The following is a 17480-nucleotide window of genomic DNA, read 5'->3' as shown; positions in this document are numbered from 1 at the left end:
CCGAGCCAGTACTTTCGCCTTTTTTCGTAATTGAAAACAAGGCAAAACGTCAATGTTACGATCTCGGATCTTGCGAGTTTTGGATTCTATAAGTACCGCCCTCCACGGCGATCTAGCGCCATCTCACAGAGGGACACAGAAGGGGTAGCACAGTCTGTAGAGCAGTTGGTCAGCAACATAGGTAGAATAGAAAGAGGGGGGGTAGCAGTGTTCTTCAAAGTCTACAGTGACATTCAGGAGAGCTCCATTGCTTCTAAATCTGCAGTCCCATAATGTACACTGTTATATAGGTAACACACAAAGAGGAGAGCTCCATTGCTAATTGCCATTGCTGAAATACAGATACTAGAGCTGGCAGGCTTGGTGTAAATCTGCAGTCAAATTGAACGTTGTTATATAGGTTACACAAAGAGGAGAGCTCCATTGCTAATTGTCATTGCTGAAATACAAATACTAGGGCTCGCAGGCTTGGTCTTCTAAATCTGCAGTCTTTGTTTGAAAGTGTATGAAAATAATATTATGACCTGTGAGGTCGTCAAAATTGACTGCAAATGACTTAAAATTAGTGCTATTGAGGTTAATAATAATAAGGTAGGAACAAAAAAAGGGCAAAATTGTGTGATTTTAGCATATTTTAGCAAATTTTCTAAAAAATACAGAACCAAAACCAAAACGCACGAGGGCGGTTTTCCCACAACCAAAACACGAAGTTATTCCAGATCCAAAACCAAAACCAGAACACGGGGGTCAGTGAACATCTCTAATAAAAACATTTATTAGGATGTTATTAATTGTCACGGATCAGAGTAGAAATACAGCTGAGGAGTCACGGATAGGTGAAAAACAAACAATGTTTATTGCTGGAGAACAGTTGATGACATAATATCTTGCAGAGTTTACCAGATATACAGCTGATGCAGGTAAATGGGAGGTGAGGAAATATTCCAGGCAGCATGCACAGGGAAATGCACAGATAAGTCCCAGGTACAAATAAGGAACAGGTCAGCAGATTATATGCTGAGATAGATCCCAATGCAGCATAATCACAGGAGCAAGGCAGGAGAAAGAGGGTGCAACAACAGGATCTGACATCAGGATAGGACAACAATAACCAGCCATGTATGCTGGGAGTGACAGGTTTAAGAAGGGACACACCCAGGTGCAAGGAATAATTACAGGGCAGGTTAACCACTGATACAAACAAGTAGTGTACAATAGCAGCACCTCTGGTGAATGAAGGTACTGGTGCAACACACAAAATGAACAAATAATAAAGTCCAAAAGTCCAGGAGGCAGGAGCTGCCAGGCAAAGCAGTAAGCTGTAAGCAGATCGTTACAGTACCCCCTCCCTTAAGGGCGGATTCCAGACGCCCACATTACCAAAAGTGTTTGAAAGTGTCAGAGTCATAGTCCACTATCGGGCATGTAGTGGATAAATCCTCATCCATGGACAACGAAGGTACGGGAACCATGTCCAAGGCATGCAGGAATCCCAAAGTCTCACCTCTCTTCTTTTTACCTTTCTTTTTCTTTGCTTTCTTTTTAGGGACACAGGATTGCTCAAACTGAATAGCACATGCAGGTAGCCTAAAGGGTTGGGCAATTGGAGACAACGAAGTTGGCACAGAAGACATGCAGGGAGTACGGCTGACAAGTGTTGGAGCAAATTCTTCGAACACTGCCTCACAAAAAAGCTGTAAATCGGAAAGGATGGGATCTCTGATATCAATAAAGGGGCTGGCCCATTCCAAAGCTTTTCCTGTAAAGTTGGATAACAGGTAATATACTTGCTTCCGTTGGTTATCTAGGAGGTCAGGTACTGAAGGTAAATAGGATATAAAAAATGTAATCAGAGCATTAAATTGCTGTATATCCCCATTGAAGATAGGTGGTAGTTCAGACTTGGTGGCAGGCCCGGACTGGGCAGCAGGCTTGACAGGAGACTTGGAATGGGCGGCAGGCTTGGCAGCAGGCCCGGACTGGGTGGCAGGCTTGGCAGCAGGCCCGGACTGGGCGGCAGACTTGGGAGCAGGCCCGGACTGGGCGGCAGACTTGGGAGCAGGCCCGGACTGGGCGGCAGACTTGGGAGCAGGCCCGGACTGGGCGGCAGACTTGGGAGCAGGCCCGGACTGGGCGGCAGACTTGGGAGCAGGCCCGGACTGGGCGGCAGACTTGGGAGCAGACCCGGACTGGGCGGCAGACTTGGGAGCAGGCCCAGACTGGGCGGCAGACTTGAGAGCAGGCCCGGACTGGGCAGAAGGCTGGGCAGCAGGCCCGGACTGGGCAGAAGGCTTGGCAGGGACAGCACTTTGAGAAGCTTGAGGGCAGACAGCGCTTTGAGAAGCCTGAGGGCAGACAGCGCTTTGAGAAGCCTGAGGGCAGACAGCGCTTTGAGAAGCCTGAGGGCAGACAGCGCTTTGAGAAGCCTGAGGGCAGACAGCGCTTTGAGAAGCCTGAGGGCAGACAGCGCTTTGAGAAGCCTGAGGGCAGACAGCGCTTTGAGAAGCCTGAGGGCAGACAGCGCCTTGAGAAGCCTGAGAGCAGACAGCACTTTGAGAAGCCTGAGGGCAGACAGCACCAAGTGGTAACTCGGGCTGAACCGCATGGTTGGCAACTCGGGCTGGACCGCATGGACTGGCAACTCAGGCTGGACCGAATGGACTGCCAACTCGGGCTGGACCGCATGGACTGACAACTCTTTTGGAGCAGACTGTAAGGGCAGCGCCCCCTCTGGAGCAGACTGTAAGGGCAGCGCCCCCTCTGGAGCAGACTGTAAGGGCAGCGCCCCCCTGGAGCAGACTGTAAGGGCAGCGCCCCCTCTGGAGAAGACTGTAAGGGCAGCGCCCTCTCTGGAGAAGACTGTAAGGGCAGCGCCCCCTCTGGAGAAGACTGTAACGGCAGCGCCCCCTCTGGAGAAGTCTTTAAGGGCAGCGCCCCCTCTGGAGAAGTCTTTAAGGGCAGCGCCCCCTCTGGAAGAGTCTTTAAGGGCAGCGCCCCCTCTGAAGCAGACTTTAAGAGCAGCGCCCCCTCTGGAGCAGGCTGAAGCTCAGGAACAGAGACAGCGGCTGAAGACTCGGAACTGGAGACAGCGGCTGAAGATTTGGAACTGGAGACAGCGTCTGAAGACTCGGAACTGGAGACAGTCCCAGGTACAAATAAGGAACAGGTCAGCAGACTATATGCTGAGATAGATCCCAATGCAGCATAATCACAGGAGCAAGGCAGGAGAAAGATTCCACAGGGTGCAACAACAGGATCTGACATCAGGATAGGACAACAATAACCAGCCATGTATGCTGGGAGTGACAGGTTTAAGAAGGGACACACCCAGGTGCAAGGAATAATTACAGGGCAGGTTAACCCCTGATACAAACAAGTAGGGCACAATAGCAGCACCTCTGGTGAATGAAGGTACTGCTGCAACACACAAAATGAACAAATAATAAAGTCCAAAAGTCCAGGAGGCAGGAGCTGCCAGGCAAAGCAGTAAGCTATAAGCAGATTGTTACATTATGTCTACTGAACATTAAATGCTTTTTTACAGTAGCTCCTGATTTCAAACATATGTTCTAGCATGCAACAAGACTATCATCACTAATAATCGTCACTCACACGAGATCTGTAGCTGGTACAAGTGATACGTTACAGATCGTCATCCCGATTTTAACAATGATAAACATACAAACTGATGGATTTTCTAAGCTGGTGTGTGCAAAACCGCAGCAAAACCCCATCCAAATTTCCAAAACAAAGGAGGTGGCTGTGGGAGGCGAGATTGTTCACACTGCGTGCTGTTTGAGCTATCTTGCCATTAGGAACATAAGAGGAAGCACCATTGACATACACATTTTGGGGGCAATCATTATGTATTGATTAAGGGGCAAAATTAATTTATAATTAATTTTTGGGGGCAACATTATTGTATTATATCATGGGGAAATATGAATATATAATTATATTAACTGGGCAAAACTATTTGTTTGCTAATGGGGGCAATAATTATTTATGATGCACAGATGTGGCACTACATAGAGGTATATTTACTAAACGGCGGATTTGAAAAAGTGGAGATGTTGACTACAGCAACCAATGAGATTCTAGTTATCATTTATTTAGTACATACTACAAAACGACAGCTAGAATCTGATTGGTTGCTATAGGCAACATCTCCCCTTTTTCAAACCCACAGTTTAGTAAATATACCCCATAGTGTCCCCATGATATAATAATACAGTAATTTTGTCCCAGAACCAGCTCTCTGGTTGATCTGACAATACATTTAACATCTCCTGTTCCCGGCTTATCCTGACTCCTCCTCTGGTTTTCGTTTCAGTACTTCACTCTCCGTCTGTGTACAAGACCTCAGCTCACTTGGCCCATCTTCTCCAAACTGATTCTTACCACACACCCTGTAGTCACCAGCTTATCACGCCAGGGAGCAGTTCAGATCCCCCTGCAGCAAAAGCCAAACCTCTGTTCTGCCAGCACTAACTTTGGTTGGCAATTATGAATCTGCTATCACCAGATCCTAATTCATGACACCAGAGCAGAGTCTATCCAGCAATAGACACAGATCTGTGACGATCAGCTGTCTGCGCAGCTATCCGATTAAGAAGGACTAGACTCATTGGGGGAATATCAGATTTCGAGAGTGAGTACCTTTGTGACGAAAGGAGGGTGATAACCCTGTGAGCATTCGGTTTATCATTTCTCACATAATGTGGATTATAGCAAGTACTTTTTATAGCCCATGCTTTTGTTCCCCAGCTCACAAGACTATCATCATCATCATTTATTTATATAGCGCCACTAATTCCGCAGCGCTGTACAGAGAACTCACTCACATCAGTCCCTGCCTCATTGGGGCTTACAATCTAAACTCCCTAACACACACTCACAAACAGACACACGGACTACGGTCAATTTGTTAGCAGCCAATTAACCTACTAGGTATGTTTTTGGAGTGTGGGAGGAAACCGGAGCACCCGGAGAAAACCCACGCAAGCATGGGGAGAACATACAAACTCCTCACAGATAAGGCCATGGTCAGGAATCAAACTCATGACCCCAGTGCTGTAAGGCAGAAGTGCTAACCACTTAGCCACCGTGCTGCCCATACAACTACAACTGCATTGTCCAATAACATGTGGCTAAGGGGACATTGTAGTTCAGTTTACATATGTATATTGTGTATTGTATATTGATAACTTGCAGTAAGGTTATTCATTGTCTTTTAAAGAGAAGCCAGGGGGATTATGGGTAGGGATCAGGTTGCCATGTGCTGGAGTAGGAAAACTAATTAGTGTCCATTGTTCACACCAGGCTAGTACAGACAGGCTATCTAACAGGGGAGGTTCTCTGGAAGGACAGCTCATCTTCACTGCCCTCTCCAACCCCCCTATTCCAGCACTGACCAATTGATAAGAAGAATAGACCCAGGGGTTTGCCTAGAGAGGGGAAAACACTGTGGAAATTAGACCCTAGATATAAGGAGCCACTCCAAGGGGGGGGGGGGGGGGTGGGGTGTTCATTCTGGGATTTCAATCATGAAGACTGCAAGATTTAGTTTTGAGTTGTCGTTCTCTACTAAAGTCTATATATGCAGCTAAGAGAGATCCACGGGTTGTGAAGTCTGGACAACCAGGTGACTAAAGCTCCTTAAGCTATTGGGGTAAGGGACAGATAATGTGGTAAACCGGCCTGGCATTTATTTACTGTGTGTACATAATATTCTAGTGTTGTTTGTATGACAATAAAGATACTGTTGTATTTTTCTAACTGCATTTTGCCTGAGTGACCATACGAATCCTAGAAGGTACTGGCATAGGAAGGCACCCGTGGGTGGCCAGCCAGAGTGAAGTGGGTAGCATTGGGCCAGATAAACCCGGTATCTTTACAACCTTAAAGAAATCCTCCAAGGACCACACCGTTTGGAAGCATCAAGGGTGAGTGGACCGCTATATACTTTTACCACCGCCTAGATTTGATTCATTACAGATCTTGAGCAATACGACGTTATTACCCATGGATATTACATCACACTGTATGATCTGCTACGAACACTCTATCAATTGGCTATCAAAGCGATATATGATCGCATCTATCTTTTTTCTTTGGCAACATAAACGATCTGTTGGTGATCAAACCAAACTAACATTACATGCTGGCCATCTGTCTAACATACATGCAGGCTATCCGTCTGACTTACCTAACATACAGATCTAAGACATCCTCAACTCTGGATACTGTTTCCCTATAGACTACTATGTTTGCATGCGCATTTGTGTTATCAATACGTATGTTACATAATGGTTATTTATTAACCTGTGCCCATTTGTTTTACATCATACTCTGTTGATTGCCATTGTATCCCAGTGCACTGAATTTTATTGTATTTTGTACAATTTTATTAATATATGCTTATAAAGACAATTTTATTGAAAACATTTAATTTCCTCTCAAATCATAGTTATTTTACTTTGACCCAGAATAGCAATTTTTATACCTCTTAACCTTGCCTCTTCTTCATTCAGGACAGGGGGTGTATCCACATCACAATAGAGGCGTGGCCATATCACAATGGAGGTGTGACCACATTCCAGGGGTGTGGATATTGCTTTTGAAGTGCTAGGCTGACTCATACTCTCTCCATCACCGTAAAACACTCATTAAATGCCGAGCGAGCCAGTGGCAGGTGCGGGTGAGACTCGTTCACCGCTACTCTGCCATGCATGGGTGATACCACCCAACTTTGAAACCGAGGGACAAAGCTGTTCTGATCAGGATGGCTGGACAGAGCCCTCAAGTCAGGACTGTCCCGCCTAAATCGGGATGGTTGAGAGGTATAGTAGTGGCCCACTATTGCTTGCCTTTATGGTAGAGGCAACCCTACAGGAATGGCAATGGTATATGGTAGAGCAGAAACTAAACATTTTAGTTCCCTGGGCAAAACAGAACACTGGCACACCCCCTCCCCCAAACTGTACCTTTATGGGAGTAGATGCTGCCTCTCAGCTGTTAGGCATCGCCGGTGTCCTCTGCTCTGTTGCTGCTTGGCTGGATCCTGGAATATCGGGGTCCTGTTTGGAAAATTGAGTGGAAAGTTGAGCAGTGAGTGAACAATCTAGGCCTCCCTCCCCACAACTGGACAGATATTAAATCAGTAGCCTTTTCTGTTTAAAAAGACCCAAACACCCTTCCACACAATCAGCTCCAGAATTTGATGAATAGCATCTACATTTCCCTCCATATAGTCCCAACATTAAAATATTAGCACCCACATTTAATAAATAAGCCTCCTTCCCCCCAACCAGTCCCGACATTAAATTAATAACATTCCCATTTAATAAACAGACATACCCCTCATCAGTCCAGGCATTAAATTAATAGCATTCCCATTTAATAAACAGACATTTTCTACCTCATCCACCCCCAACATTAAATTAATAACATTCCCATTTAATTAATAGACCTACTTCACCCCTCACCAGCCCCCACCATTAAATTAATAGCATCCCCATTTAATAAATCATATTAATTCTCACCAAACCCAACATTAAATTAAAAACCTCCATATTTGACAAACAGACCCTCACCAGCCCCTACATTAAATTATTAACATTTACATTTAATTCAAATGCCTATTCCCCCACCAGCCCCACAATCAAATTATGGCTTACAAATTTCCCCACATTTGTTAGAAATTATTATTGCTAATGAATACTTTGCGATTTTTTTTTTATATTGCTTATGTTTTCATAGTATGTATTTATGTACTCCAAAGAATCCCCCCTTCTCTCCAACCCCCTGCCCCCTGAATCTCCCTTTATTCTCTCCAGACCCCCGACCCCGCCATACTCTCCGGACTCCCTCCTCACCAGACAACCCCCTATTCTCTCTAGACTCATCATCATCATCATCGTCATCATCATTTATTTATATAGCGCCACTAATTCCGCAGCGCTGTACAGAGAACTCATTCACATCAGTCCCTGCCCCATTGGAGCTTACAGTCTAAATTCCCTACTATAGACACACACTCACACACAGAGACAGACAGACAGAGAGGGAGAGACTAGGGTCAATTTTTTTGATTGCAGCCAATTACCCTACCAGTATGTTTTTGGAGTGTGGGAGGAAACCGGAGCACCCGGAGGAAACCCACGCAAACACAGGGAGAACATACAAACTCCACACAGATAAGGCCATGGTCGGGAATCGAACTCATGACCCCAGTGCTGTGAGGCAGACGTGCTAACCACTAGGCCACTGTGCTGCCCCTACCCCAGACCCCCCATTCTCTCCAGACTCCCTCCTCACCAGACCCCCCCATTCTCTCTAGACTACCTCCTAACCAGACCTCCCCATTCTCTCAGACTCCCTCCTTACCAGACCCCCCATTCTCTCCAGACTACCTCCTCACCAGACCCCCCCATTCTCTCTAGACTACCTCCTCACCAGACCCACCATTTTCTCCAGACTCCCTCCTCACCAGACCCCCCATTCTCTCTAGACTCCCTCCTCACCAGTCCTCCCCATTCTCTCTAGACTCCCTCCTTACCAGACCTCCCCAATTCTCTCCAGACTCCCTCCTTACCAGACCCCCCATTCTCTCCAGACTCGCTCCTCACCAGACCCCCCATTCTCTCCAGACTCCTTGTTTACAAGACCCCCCCATTCTCTCCAGACTCCCTCCTCACCAGACCCCCCTATTCTCTCCAGACTCCCTCCTCACCAGACCCCCCCATTCTCTCCAGACTCCCTCCTCACCAGACCCCCCCATTCTCTCCAGACTCCCTCCTCACCAGACGCCCCATTCTCTCCAGACTCCCTGCTTACCAGACCCCCCCATTCTCTCCAGACTCTCTGCTTACCAGACCCCCCTCATTCTCTCCAGACTCCCTCCTTACCAGACCCCCCATTCTCTCCAGACTCCCTCCTTACCAGACCCCCATTCTCTCCAGACTCCCTCCTCACCAGACCCCCCAATTCTCTCCAGACTCCCTCCTCACCAGACCCCCCCATTCTCTCTAGACTCCCTCCTGACCAGACCTCCCCATTCTCTCCAGACTTCCTCCTTACCAGACCCTCCCATTCTCTCCAGACTCCCTCCTCACCAGACCCTCTCATTCTCTCCAGACTCCCTCCTCACCAGACCCCCCCATTCTCTCCAGACTCCCTCCTAACCAGACGCCCCATTCTCTCCAGACTCCCTCCTCACCAGACTCCCCCATTCTCTCCAGACTCCCTGCTTACCAGACCCCCCCATTCTCTCCAGACTCTCTGCTTACCAGACACCCCCTCATTCTCTCCAGACTCCCTCCTTACCAGACGCCCCATTCTCTCCAGACTCCATCCTCCCCAGACACCCCCATTCTCTCCAGACTCTCTGCTTACCAGACACCCCCTCATTCTCTCCAGACTCCCTCCTTACCAGATGCCCCCATTCCCTCCAGACTCCATCCTCCCCAGACACCCCCATTCTCTCCAGACTCCCTCCTCACCAGACCCCCCCATTCTCTCCAGACTCCCTCCTTACCAGATGCCCCCATTCTCTCCAGACTCCCTCCTCACCAGACCCCCCATTCTCTCCAGACTCTCTGCTTACCAGACACCCCCTCATTCTCTCCAGACTCCCTCCTTACCAGACGCCCCATTCTCTCCAGACTCCATCCTCCCCAGACCCCCCCATTCTCTCCAGACTCTCTGCTTACCAGACACCCCCTCATTCTCTCCAGACTCCCTCCTTACCAGATGCCCCCATTCCCTCCAGACTCCATCCTCCCCAGACACCCCCATTCTCTCCAGACTCCCTCCTCACCAGACCCCCCCATTCTCTCCAGACTCCCTCCTTACCAGATGCCCCCATTCTCTCCAGACTCCCTCCTCACTAGACCCCCCATTCTCTCCAGACTCTCTGCTTACCAGACACCCCCACATTCTCTCCAGACTCCCTCCTTACCAGACCCCCCTATTTTTTCAAGACTGCATCCTCCCCAGACCCCCCATTCTCTCCAGACTCCTTGTTTACAAGACCCCCCCATTCTTTCCAGACTCCCTCCTCACCAGACTTCCCTATTCTCTCCAGACTCCCTCCTCACCAGACCCCCCCATTCTCTCCAGACTCCCTCCTCACCAGACGCCCCATTCTCTCCAGACTCCCTCCTCACCAGACTCCCCAATTCTCTCCAGACTCCCTGCTTACCAGACCCCCCCATTCTCTCCAGACTCTCTGCTTACCAGACACCCCCCCATTCTCTCCAGACTCCCTCCTTACCAGACGCCCCATTCTCTCCAGACTTCCTCCTTACCAGATGCCCCCATTCCCTCCAGACTCCATCCTTACCAGACGCCCCATTCTCTCCAGACTCCCTCCTCACCAGACCCCCCCCATTCTCTCTAGACTCCCTCCTCACCAGTCCTCCCCATTCTCTCCAGACTCCCTCCTTACCAGACCCCCATTCTCTCCAGACTCCCTCCTCACCAGACCCCCCAATTCTCTCCAGACTCCCTCCTCACCAGACCCCCCCATTCTCTCTAGACTCCCTCCTCACCAGACCTCCCCATTCTCTCCAGACTTCCTCCTTACCAGACCCTCCCATTCTCTCCAGACTCCCTCCTCACCAGACCCTCTCATTCTCTCCAGACTCCCTCCTCACCAGACCCCCCAATTCTCTCCAGACTCCCTCCTAACCAGACGCCCCATTCTCTCCAGACTCCCTCCTCACCAGACTCCCCCATTCTCTCCAGACTCCCTGCTTACCAGACCCCCCCATTCTCTCCAGACTCTCTGCTTACCAGACACCCCCTCATTCTCTCCAGACTCCCTCCTTACCAGACGCCCCATTCTCTCCAGACTCCCTCCTTACCAGATGCCCCCATTCCCTCCAGACTCCATCCTCCCCAGACACCCCCATTCTCTCCAGACTCCCTCCTCACCAGACCCCCCCATTCTCTCCAGACTCCCTCCTTACCAGATGCCCCCATTCTCTCCAGACTCCCTCATCACCAGACCCCCCATTCTCTCCAGACTCTCTGCTTACCAGACACCCCCACATTCTCTCCAGACTCCCTCCTTACCAGACCCCCCTATTTTTTCAAGACTGCATCCTCCCCAGACCCCCCATTCTCTCCAGACTCCTTGTTTACAAGACCCCCCCCATTCTCTCCAGACTCCCTCCTCACCAGACCCCCCAATTCTCTCCAGACTCCCTCCTCACCAGACGCCCCATTCTCTCCAGACTCCCTCCTCACCAGACTCCCCAATTCTCTCCAGACTCCCTGCTTACCAGACCCCCCCATTCTCTCCAGACTCTCTGCTTACCAGACACCCCCCCATTCTCTCCAGACTCCCTCCTTACCAGACGCCCCATTCTCTCCAGACTCCCTCCTCACCAGACCCCCCCCATTCTCTCTAGACTCCCTCCTCACCAGTCCTCCCCATTCTCTCCAGACTCCCTCCTTACCAGACCCCCCCATTCTCTCCAGACTCCCTCCTTACCAGAACCCCCATTCTCTCCAGACTCCCTCCTCACCAGACCCCCCCCCATTCTCTCTAGACTTCCTCCTTACCAGACCCTCCCATTCTCTGCAGACTCCCTCCTTACCAGACCCCCCCCATTCTTTAGAGACTCCCTCCTCCCCAGACCCCCCCCATTCTCTCCAGACTCCCTCCTCACCAGACCGCCCTATTCTCTCCAGACTCTCTCCTCACCAGACCCCACCATTCTCTCCAGACTCCCTCCTCACCAGACGCCCCATTCTCTCCAGACTCCCTCCTCACCAGACCCCCCCTTTCTCTCCAGACTCCCTGCTTACCAGACCCCCCCATTCTCTCCAGACTCTCTGCTTACCAGACACCCCCTCATTCTCTCCAGACTCCCTCCTTACCAGACGCCCCATTCTCTCCAGACTCCCTCCTTACCAGATGCCCCCATTCCCTCCAGACTCCATCCTCCCCAGACACCCCCATTCTCTCCAGACTCCCTCCTCTCCAGACCCCCCCATTCTCTCCAGACTCCCTGCTTACCAGACCCCCCCATTCTCTCCAGACTCTCTGCTTACCAGACACCCCCCATTTTTTCCAGACTCCCTCCTTACCAGACGCCCCATTCTCTCCAGACTCCCTCCTTACCAGACGCCCCATTCTCTCCAGACTCCCTCCTTACCATATGCCCCCATTCCCTCCAGACTCCATCCTTAACAGAGGCCCCATTCTCTCCAGACTCCCTCCTTACCAGATGCCCCCATTCTTTCCAGACTCCCTCCTCACCAGACCCCCCCCCATTCTCTCCAGACTTTCTGCTTACCAGACACCCCCCCATTCTCTCCAGACTCCCTCCTTACCAGACCCCCCTATTTTTTCAAGACTGCATCCTCCCCAGACCCCCCCATTCTCTCCAGACTCCTTGTTTACAAGACCCCCCCATTCTCTCCAGACTCCCTCCTCACCAGACTTCCCTATTCTCTCCAGACTCCTTCGTCACCAGACCCCCCCATTCTCTCCAGACTCCCTTATTACCAGACCCCCCATTCTTTCAAGACTCCCTCCTCCCCAGACCCCCCCATTCTCTCCAGACTCCCTCCTCACCAGACCCTCTCATTCTCTCCAGACTCCCTCCTCACCAGACCCCCCCATTCTCTCCAGACTCCCTCCTCACCAGACCCCCCATTCTCTCCAGACTCCCTCCTCACCAGACCCCCCCATTCTCTCTAGACTCCCTCCTCACCAGACCCCCCATTCTCTCCAGACTCCCTCCTCACCAGACCCCCCCATTCTCTCTAGACTCCCTCCTCACCAGACCCCCCATTCTCTCCCGACTCCCTCCTCACCAGACCCCCCCATTCTCTCTAGACTCCCTCCTCACCAGTCCTCCCCATTCTCTACAGACTCCCTCCTTACCAGAACCCCCATTCTCTCCAGACTCCCTCCTCACCAGACCCCCCCATTCTCTCCAGACTCCCTCCTCACCAGACCCCCCCATTCTCTCTAGACTCCCTCCTCACCAGACCTCCCCATTCTCTCCAGACTTCCTCCTTACCAGACCCCCCCATTCTCTCCAGACTCCCTCCTCACCAGACCCTCTCATTCTCTCCAGACTCCCTCCTCACCAGACCCCCCCATTCTCTCCAGACTCCTTGTTTACAAGACCCCCCCATTCTCTCCAGACTCCCTCCTCACCAGACCCCCCTATTCTCTCCAGACTCCCTCCTTACCAGATGCCCCCATTCCCTCCAGACTCCATCCTCCCCAGACACCCCCATTCTCTCCAGACTCCCTCCTCTCCAGACCCCCCCATTCTCTCCAGACTCCCTGCTTACCAGACCCCCCCATTCTCTCCAGACTCTCTGCTTACCAGACACCCCCCATTTTTTCCAGACTCCCTCCTTACCAGACGCCCCATTCTCTCCAGACTCCCTCCTTACCAGACGCCCCATTCTCTCCAGACTCCCTCCTTACCATATGCCCCCATTCCCTCCAGACTCCATCCTTAACAGAGGCCCCATTCTCTCCAGACTCCCTCCTTACCAGATGCCCCCATTCTTTCCAGACTCCCTCCTCACCAGACCCCCCCCCCATTCTCTCCAGACTTTCTGCTTACCAGACACCCCCCCATTCTCTCCAGACTCCCTCCTTACCAGACCCCCCTATTTTTTCAAGACTGCATCCTCCCCAGACCCCCCCATTCTCTCCAGACTCCTTGTTTACAAGACCCCCCCCATTCTCTCCAGACTCCCTCCTCACCAGACTTCCCTATTCTCTCCAGACTCCTTCGTCACCAGACCCCCCCATTCTCTCCAGACTCCCTTATTACCAGACCCCCCATTCTTTCAAGACTCCCTCCTCCCCAGACCCCCCCATTCTCTCCAGACTCCCTCCTCACCAGACCCCCCCATTCTCTCTAGACTCCCTCCTCACCAGACCTCCCCATTCTCTCCAGACTTCCTCCTTACCAGACCCCCCATTCTCTCCAGACTCCCTCCTCACCAGACCCTCTCATTCTCTCCAGACTCCCTCCTCACCAGACCCCCCCATTCTCTCCAGACTCCTTGTTTACAAGACCCCCCCATTCTCTCCAGACTCCCTCCTCACCAGACCCCCCTATTCTCTCCAGACTCCCTCCTTACCAGATGCCCCCATTCCCTCCAGACTCCATCCTCCCCAGACACCCCCATTCTCTCCAGACTCCCTCCTCTCCAGACCCCCCCATTCTCTCCAGACTCCCTGCTTACCAGACCCCCCCATTCTCTCCAGACTCTCTGCTTACCAGACACCCCCCATTTTTTCCAGACTCCCTCCTTACCAGACGCCCCATTCTCTCCAGACTCCCTCCTTACCAGACGCCCCATTCTCTCCAGACTCCCTCCTTACCATATGCCCCCATTCCCTCCAGACTCCATCCTTAACAGAGGCCCCATTCTCTCCAGACTCCCTCCTTACCAGATGCCCCCATTCTTTCCAGACTCCCTCCTCACCAGACCCCCCCCCCATTCTCTCCAGACTTTCTGCTTACCAGACACCCCCCCATTCTCTCCAGACTCCCTCCTTACCAGACCCCCCTATTTTTTCAAGACTGCATCCTCCCCAGACCCCCCCATTCTCTCCAGACTCCTTGTTTACAAGACCCCCCCCATTCTCTCCAGACTCCCTCCTCACCAGACTTCCCTATTCTCTCCAGACTCCTTCGTCACCAGACCCCCCCATTCTCTCCAGACTCCCTTATTACCAGACCCCCCCATTCTTTCAAGACTCCCTCCTCCCCAGACCCCCCCATTCTCTCCAGACTCCCTCCTCACCAGACCCTCTCATTCTCTCCAGACTCCCTCCTCACCAGACCCCCCCATTCTCTCCAGACTCCCTCCTCACCAGACCCCCCATTTTCTCCAGACTCCCTCCTCACCAGACCCCCCCATTCTCTCTAGACTCCCTCCTCACCAGACCCCCCATTCTCTCCAGACTCCCTCCTCACCAGACCCCCCCATTCTCTCTAGACTCCCTCCTCACCAGACCCCCCATTCTCTCCCGACTCCCTCCTCACCAGACCCCCCCATTCTCTCTAGACTCCCTCCTCACCAGTCCTCCCCATTCTCTACAGACTCCCTCCTTACCAGACCCCCCAATTCTCTCCAGACTCCCTCCTTACCAGAACCCCCATTCTCTCCAGACTCCCTCCTCACCAGACCCCCCCATTCTCTCCAGACTCCCTCCTCACCAGACCCCCCCATTCTCTCTAGACTCCCTCCTCACCAGACCTCCCCATTCTCTCCAGACTTCCTCCTTACCAGACCCCCCCATTCTCTCCAGACTCCCTCCTCACCAGACCCTCTCATTCTCTCCAGACTCCCTCCTCACCAGACCCCCCCATTCTCTCCAGACTCCTTGTTTACAAGACCCCCCCATTCTCTCCAGACTCCCTCCTCACCAGACCCCCCTATTCTCTCCAGACTCCCTCCTCACCAGACCCCCCCATTCTCCCCAGACTCCCTCCTCCCCAGACGCCCCATTCTCTCCAGACTCCCTCCTCACCAGACCCCCCCATTCTCTCCAGACTCCCTGCTTACCAGACCCCCCCATTCTCTCCAGACTCTCTGCTTACCAGACACCCCCCCATTCTCTCCAGACTCCCTCCCTACCAGATGCCCCATTCTCTCCAGACTCCCTCCTTACCAGATGCCCCCATTCCCTCCAGACTCCATCCTTACCAGATGCCCCATTCTCTCCAGACTCCCTCCTCACCAGACCCCCCCATTTTCTCTAGACTCCCTCCTCGCCAGTCCTCCCCATTCTCTCCAGACTCCCTCCTTACCAGACCCCCAATTCTCTCCAGACTCCCTCCTTACCAGACCCCCCATTCTCTCCAGACTCCATCCTCACCAAACCTCTCCATTCTCTCCAAACTCCCTCCTCACCAGACCTCCCCATTCTCTCCAGACTTCCTCCTTACCAGACCCCCCCATTCTCTCCAGACTCCCTGCTTACAAGACCCCCCCATTCTCTCCAGACTCCCTCCTCACCAGACCCCCCTATTCTCTCCAGACTCCCTCCTCACCAGACCCCCCTATTCTCTCCAAACTCCCTCCTCACCAGACCTCCCCATTCTCTCCAGACTTCCTCCTTACCAGACCCCCCCATTCTCTCCAGACTCCCTGCTTACAAGACCCCCCATTCTCTCCAGACTCCCTCCTCACCAGACCCCCCTATTCTCTCCAGACTCCCTCCTCACCAGACCCTCTCATTCTCTCCAGACTCCCTCCTCACCAGACCCCCCCATTCTCTCCAGACTCCTTGTTTACAAGACCCCCCCATTCTCTCCAGACTCCCTCCTCACCAGACCCCCCTATTCTCTCCAGACTCCCTCCTCACCAGACCCCCCCATTCTCCCCAGACTCCCTCCTCCCCAGACGCCCCATTCTCTCCAGACTCCCTCCTCACCAGACCCCCCCATTCTCTCCAGACTCCCTGCTTACCAGACCCCCCCATTCTCTCCAGACTCTCTGCTTACCAGACACCCCCCCATTCTCTCCAGACTCCCTCCCTACCAGATGCCCCATTCTCTCCAGACTCCCTCCTTACCAGATGCCCCCATTCCCTCCAGACTCCATCCTTACCAGATGCCCCATTCTCTCCAGACTCCCTCCTCACCAGACCCCCCCATTTTCTCTAGACTCCCTCCTCGCCAGTCCTCCCCATTCTCTCCAGACTCCCTCCTTACCAGACCCCCAATTCTCTCCAGACTCCCTCCTTACCAGACCCCCCATTCTCTCCAGACTCCATCCTCACCAAACCTCTCCATTCTCTCCAAACTCCCTCCTCACCAGACCTCCCCATTCTCTCCAGACTTCCTCCTTACCAGACCCCCCCATTCTCTCCAGACTCCCTGCTTACAAGACCCCCCCATTCTCTCCAGACTCCCTCCTCACCAGACCCCCCTATTCTCTCCAGGCTCCCTCCTCACCAGACCTCCCCATTCTCCCCAGACTCCATCCTTACCAGACGGCCCATTCCCTCTAGACTCCCTTCCTCATTCACTCCAGACATCCTTCAATCCAGTTCTCCCTCCTGTTCTCCCCAGCCCCCTCTTCTCCCCAGCCCCTGCAGTAGCTTAATTACCTGCAGTCTTCTTCTTTCTGTATCTTTTTCCTGTGTCCTCTTGATCCTCCTTCTGTGCCGTATCCTTGTCTCCTGTGTTCTGACAGCGTCCTGACATCGTTATTTGCACATCAGGACGCTGCAGGAGCAGGGAGCAGACACCCTCCTCCTTGAGCCGGCTGTCTTTCAATGGGCAGTGTAGTTTTGCGGTGCTCCCACCGCAGGACTACACTGCCGCTTCATTGGTGAGGATTTGGCATGTAACAGGAGGGTGGGTGCTAGGCCCCCACTTGGTCTTGCGTTCCCAGTGGTTGCACTGCCCGCACCGACCTCATTACGGCCCTGGTATATAGCCGTCACAATTTAACCCTTGTCAAAGTCACTCAGATCC

General features: G+C 52.3%; 1 long non-coding RNA gene across 1 annotated transcript in view; it reads right to left on the bottom strand.

Annotated features, from left to right (window-relative positions):
* The window catches only part of LOC142109926 (uncharacterized), a 28475-nt gene extending 11287 nt beyond the window's left edge, over nucleotides 1-17188 (bottom strand). The window contains exons 1-2 of the long non-coding RNA XR_012680463.1: nucleotides 17111-17188; nucleotides 6987-7079 (exon numbers count right to left, since the gene is read on the bottom strand). This is a non-coding gene — a long non-coding RNA (uncharacterized LOC142109926). The remainder of the gene's footprint in view (nucleotides 1-6986; nucleotides 7080-17110) is intronic.
* Nucleotides 17189-17480: the final 292 nt, after the last annotated feature.

Source organism: Mixophyes fleayi, chromosome 1, assembly GCF_038048845.1.
Source record: "Mixophyes fleayi isolate aMixFle1 chromosome 1, aMixFle1.hap1, whole genome shotgun sequence".
NCBI lineage: Eukaryota > Metazoa > Chordata > Amphibia > Anura > Limnodynastidae > Mixophyes > Mixophyes fleayi.
This window is presented reverse-complemented; position numbering and strand designations above follow the sequence as displayed.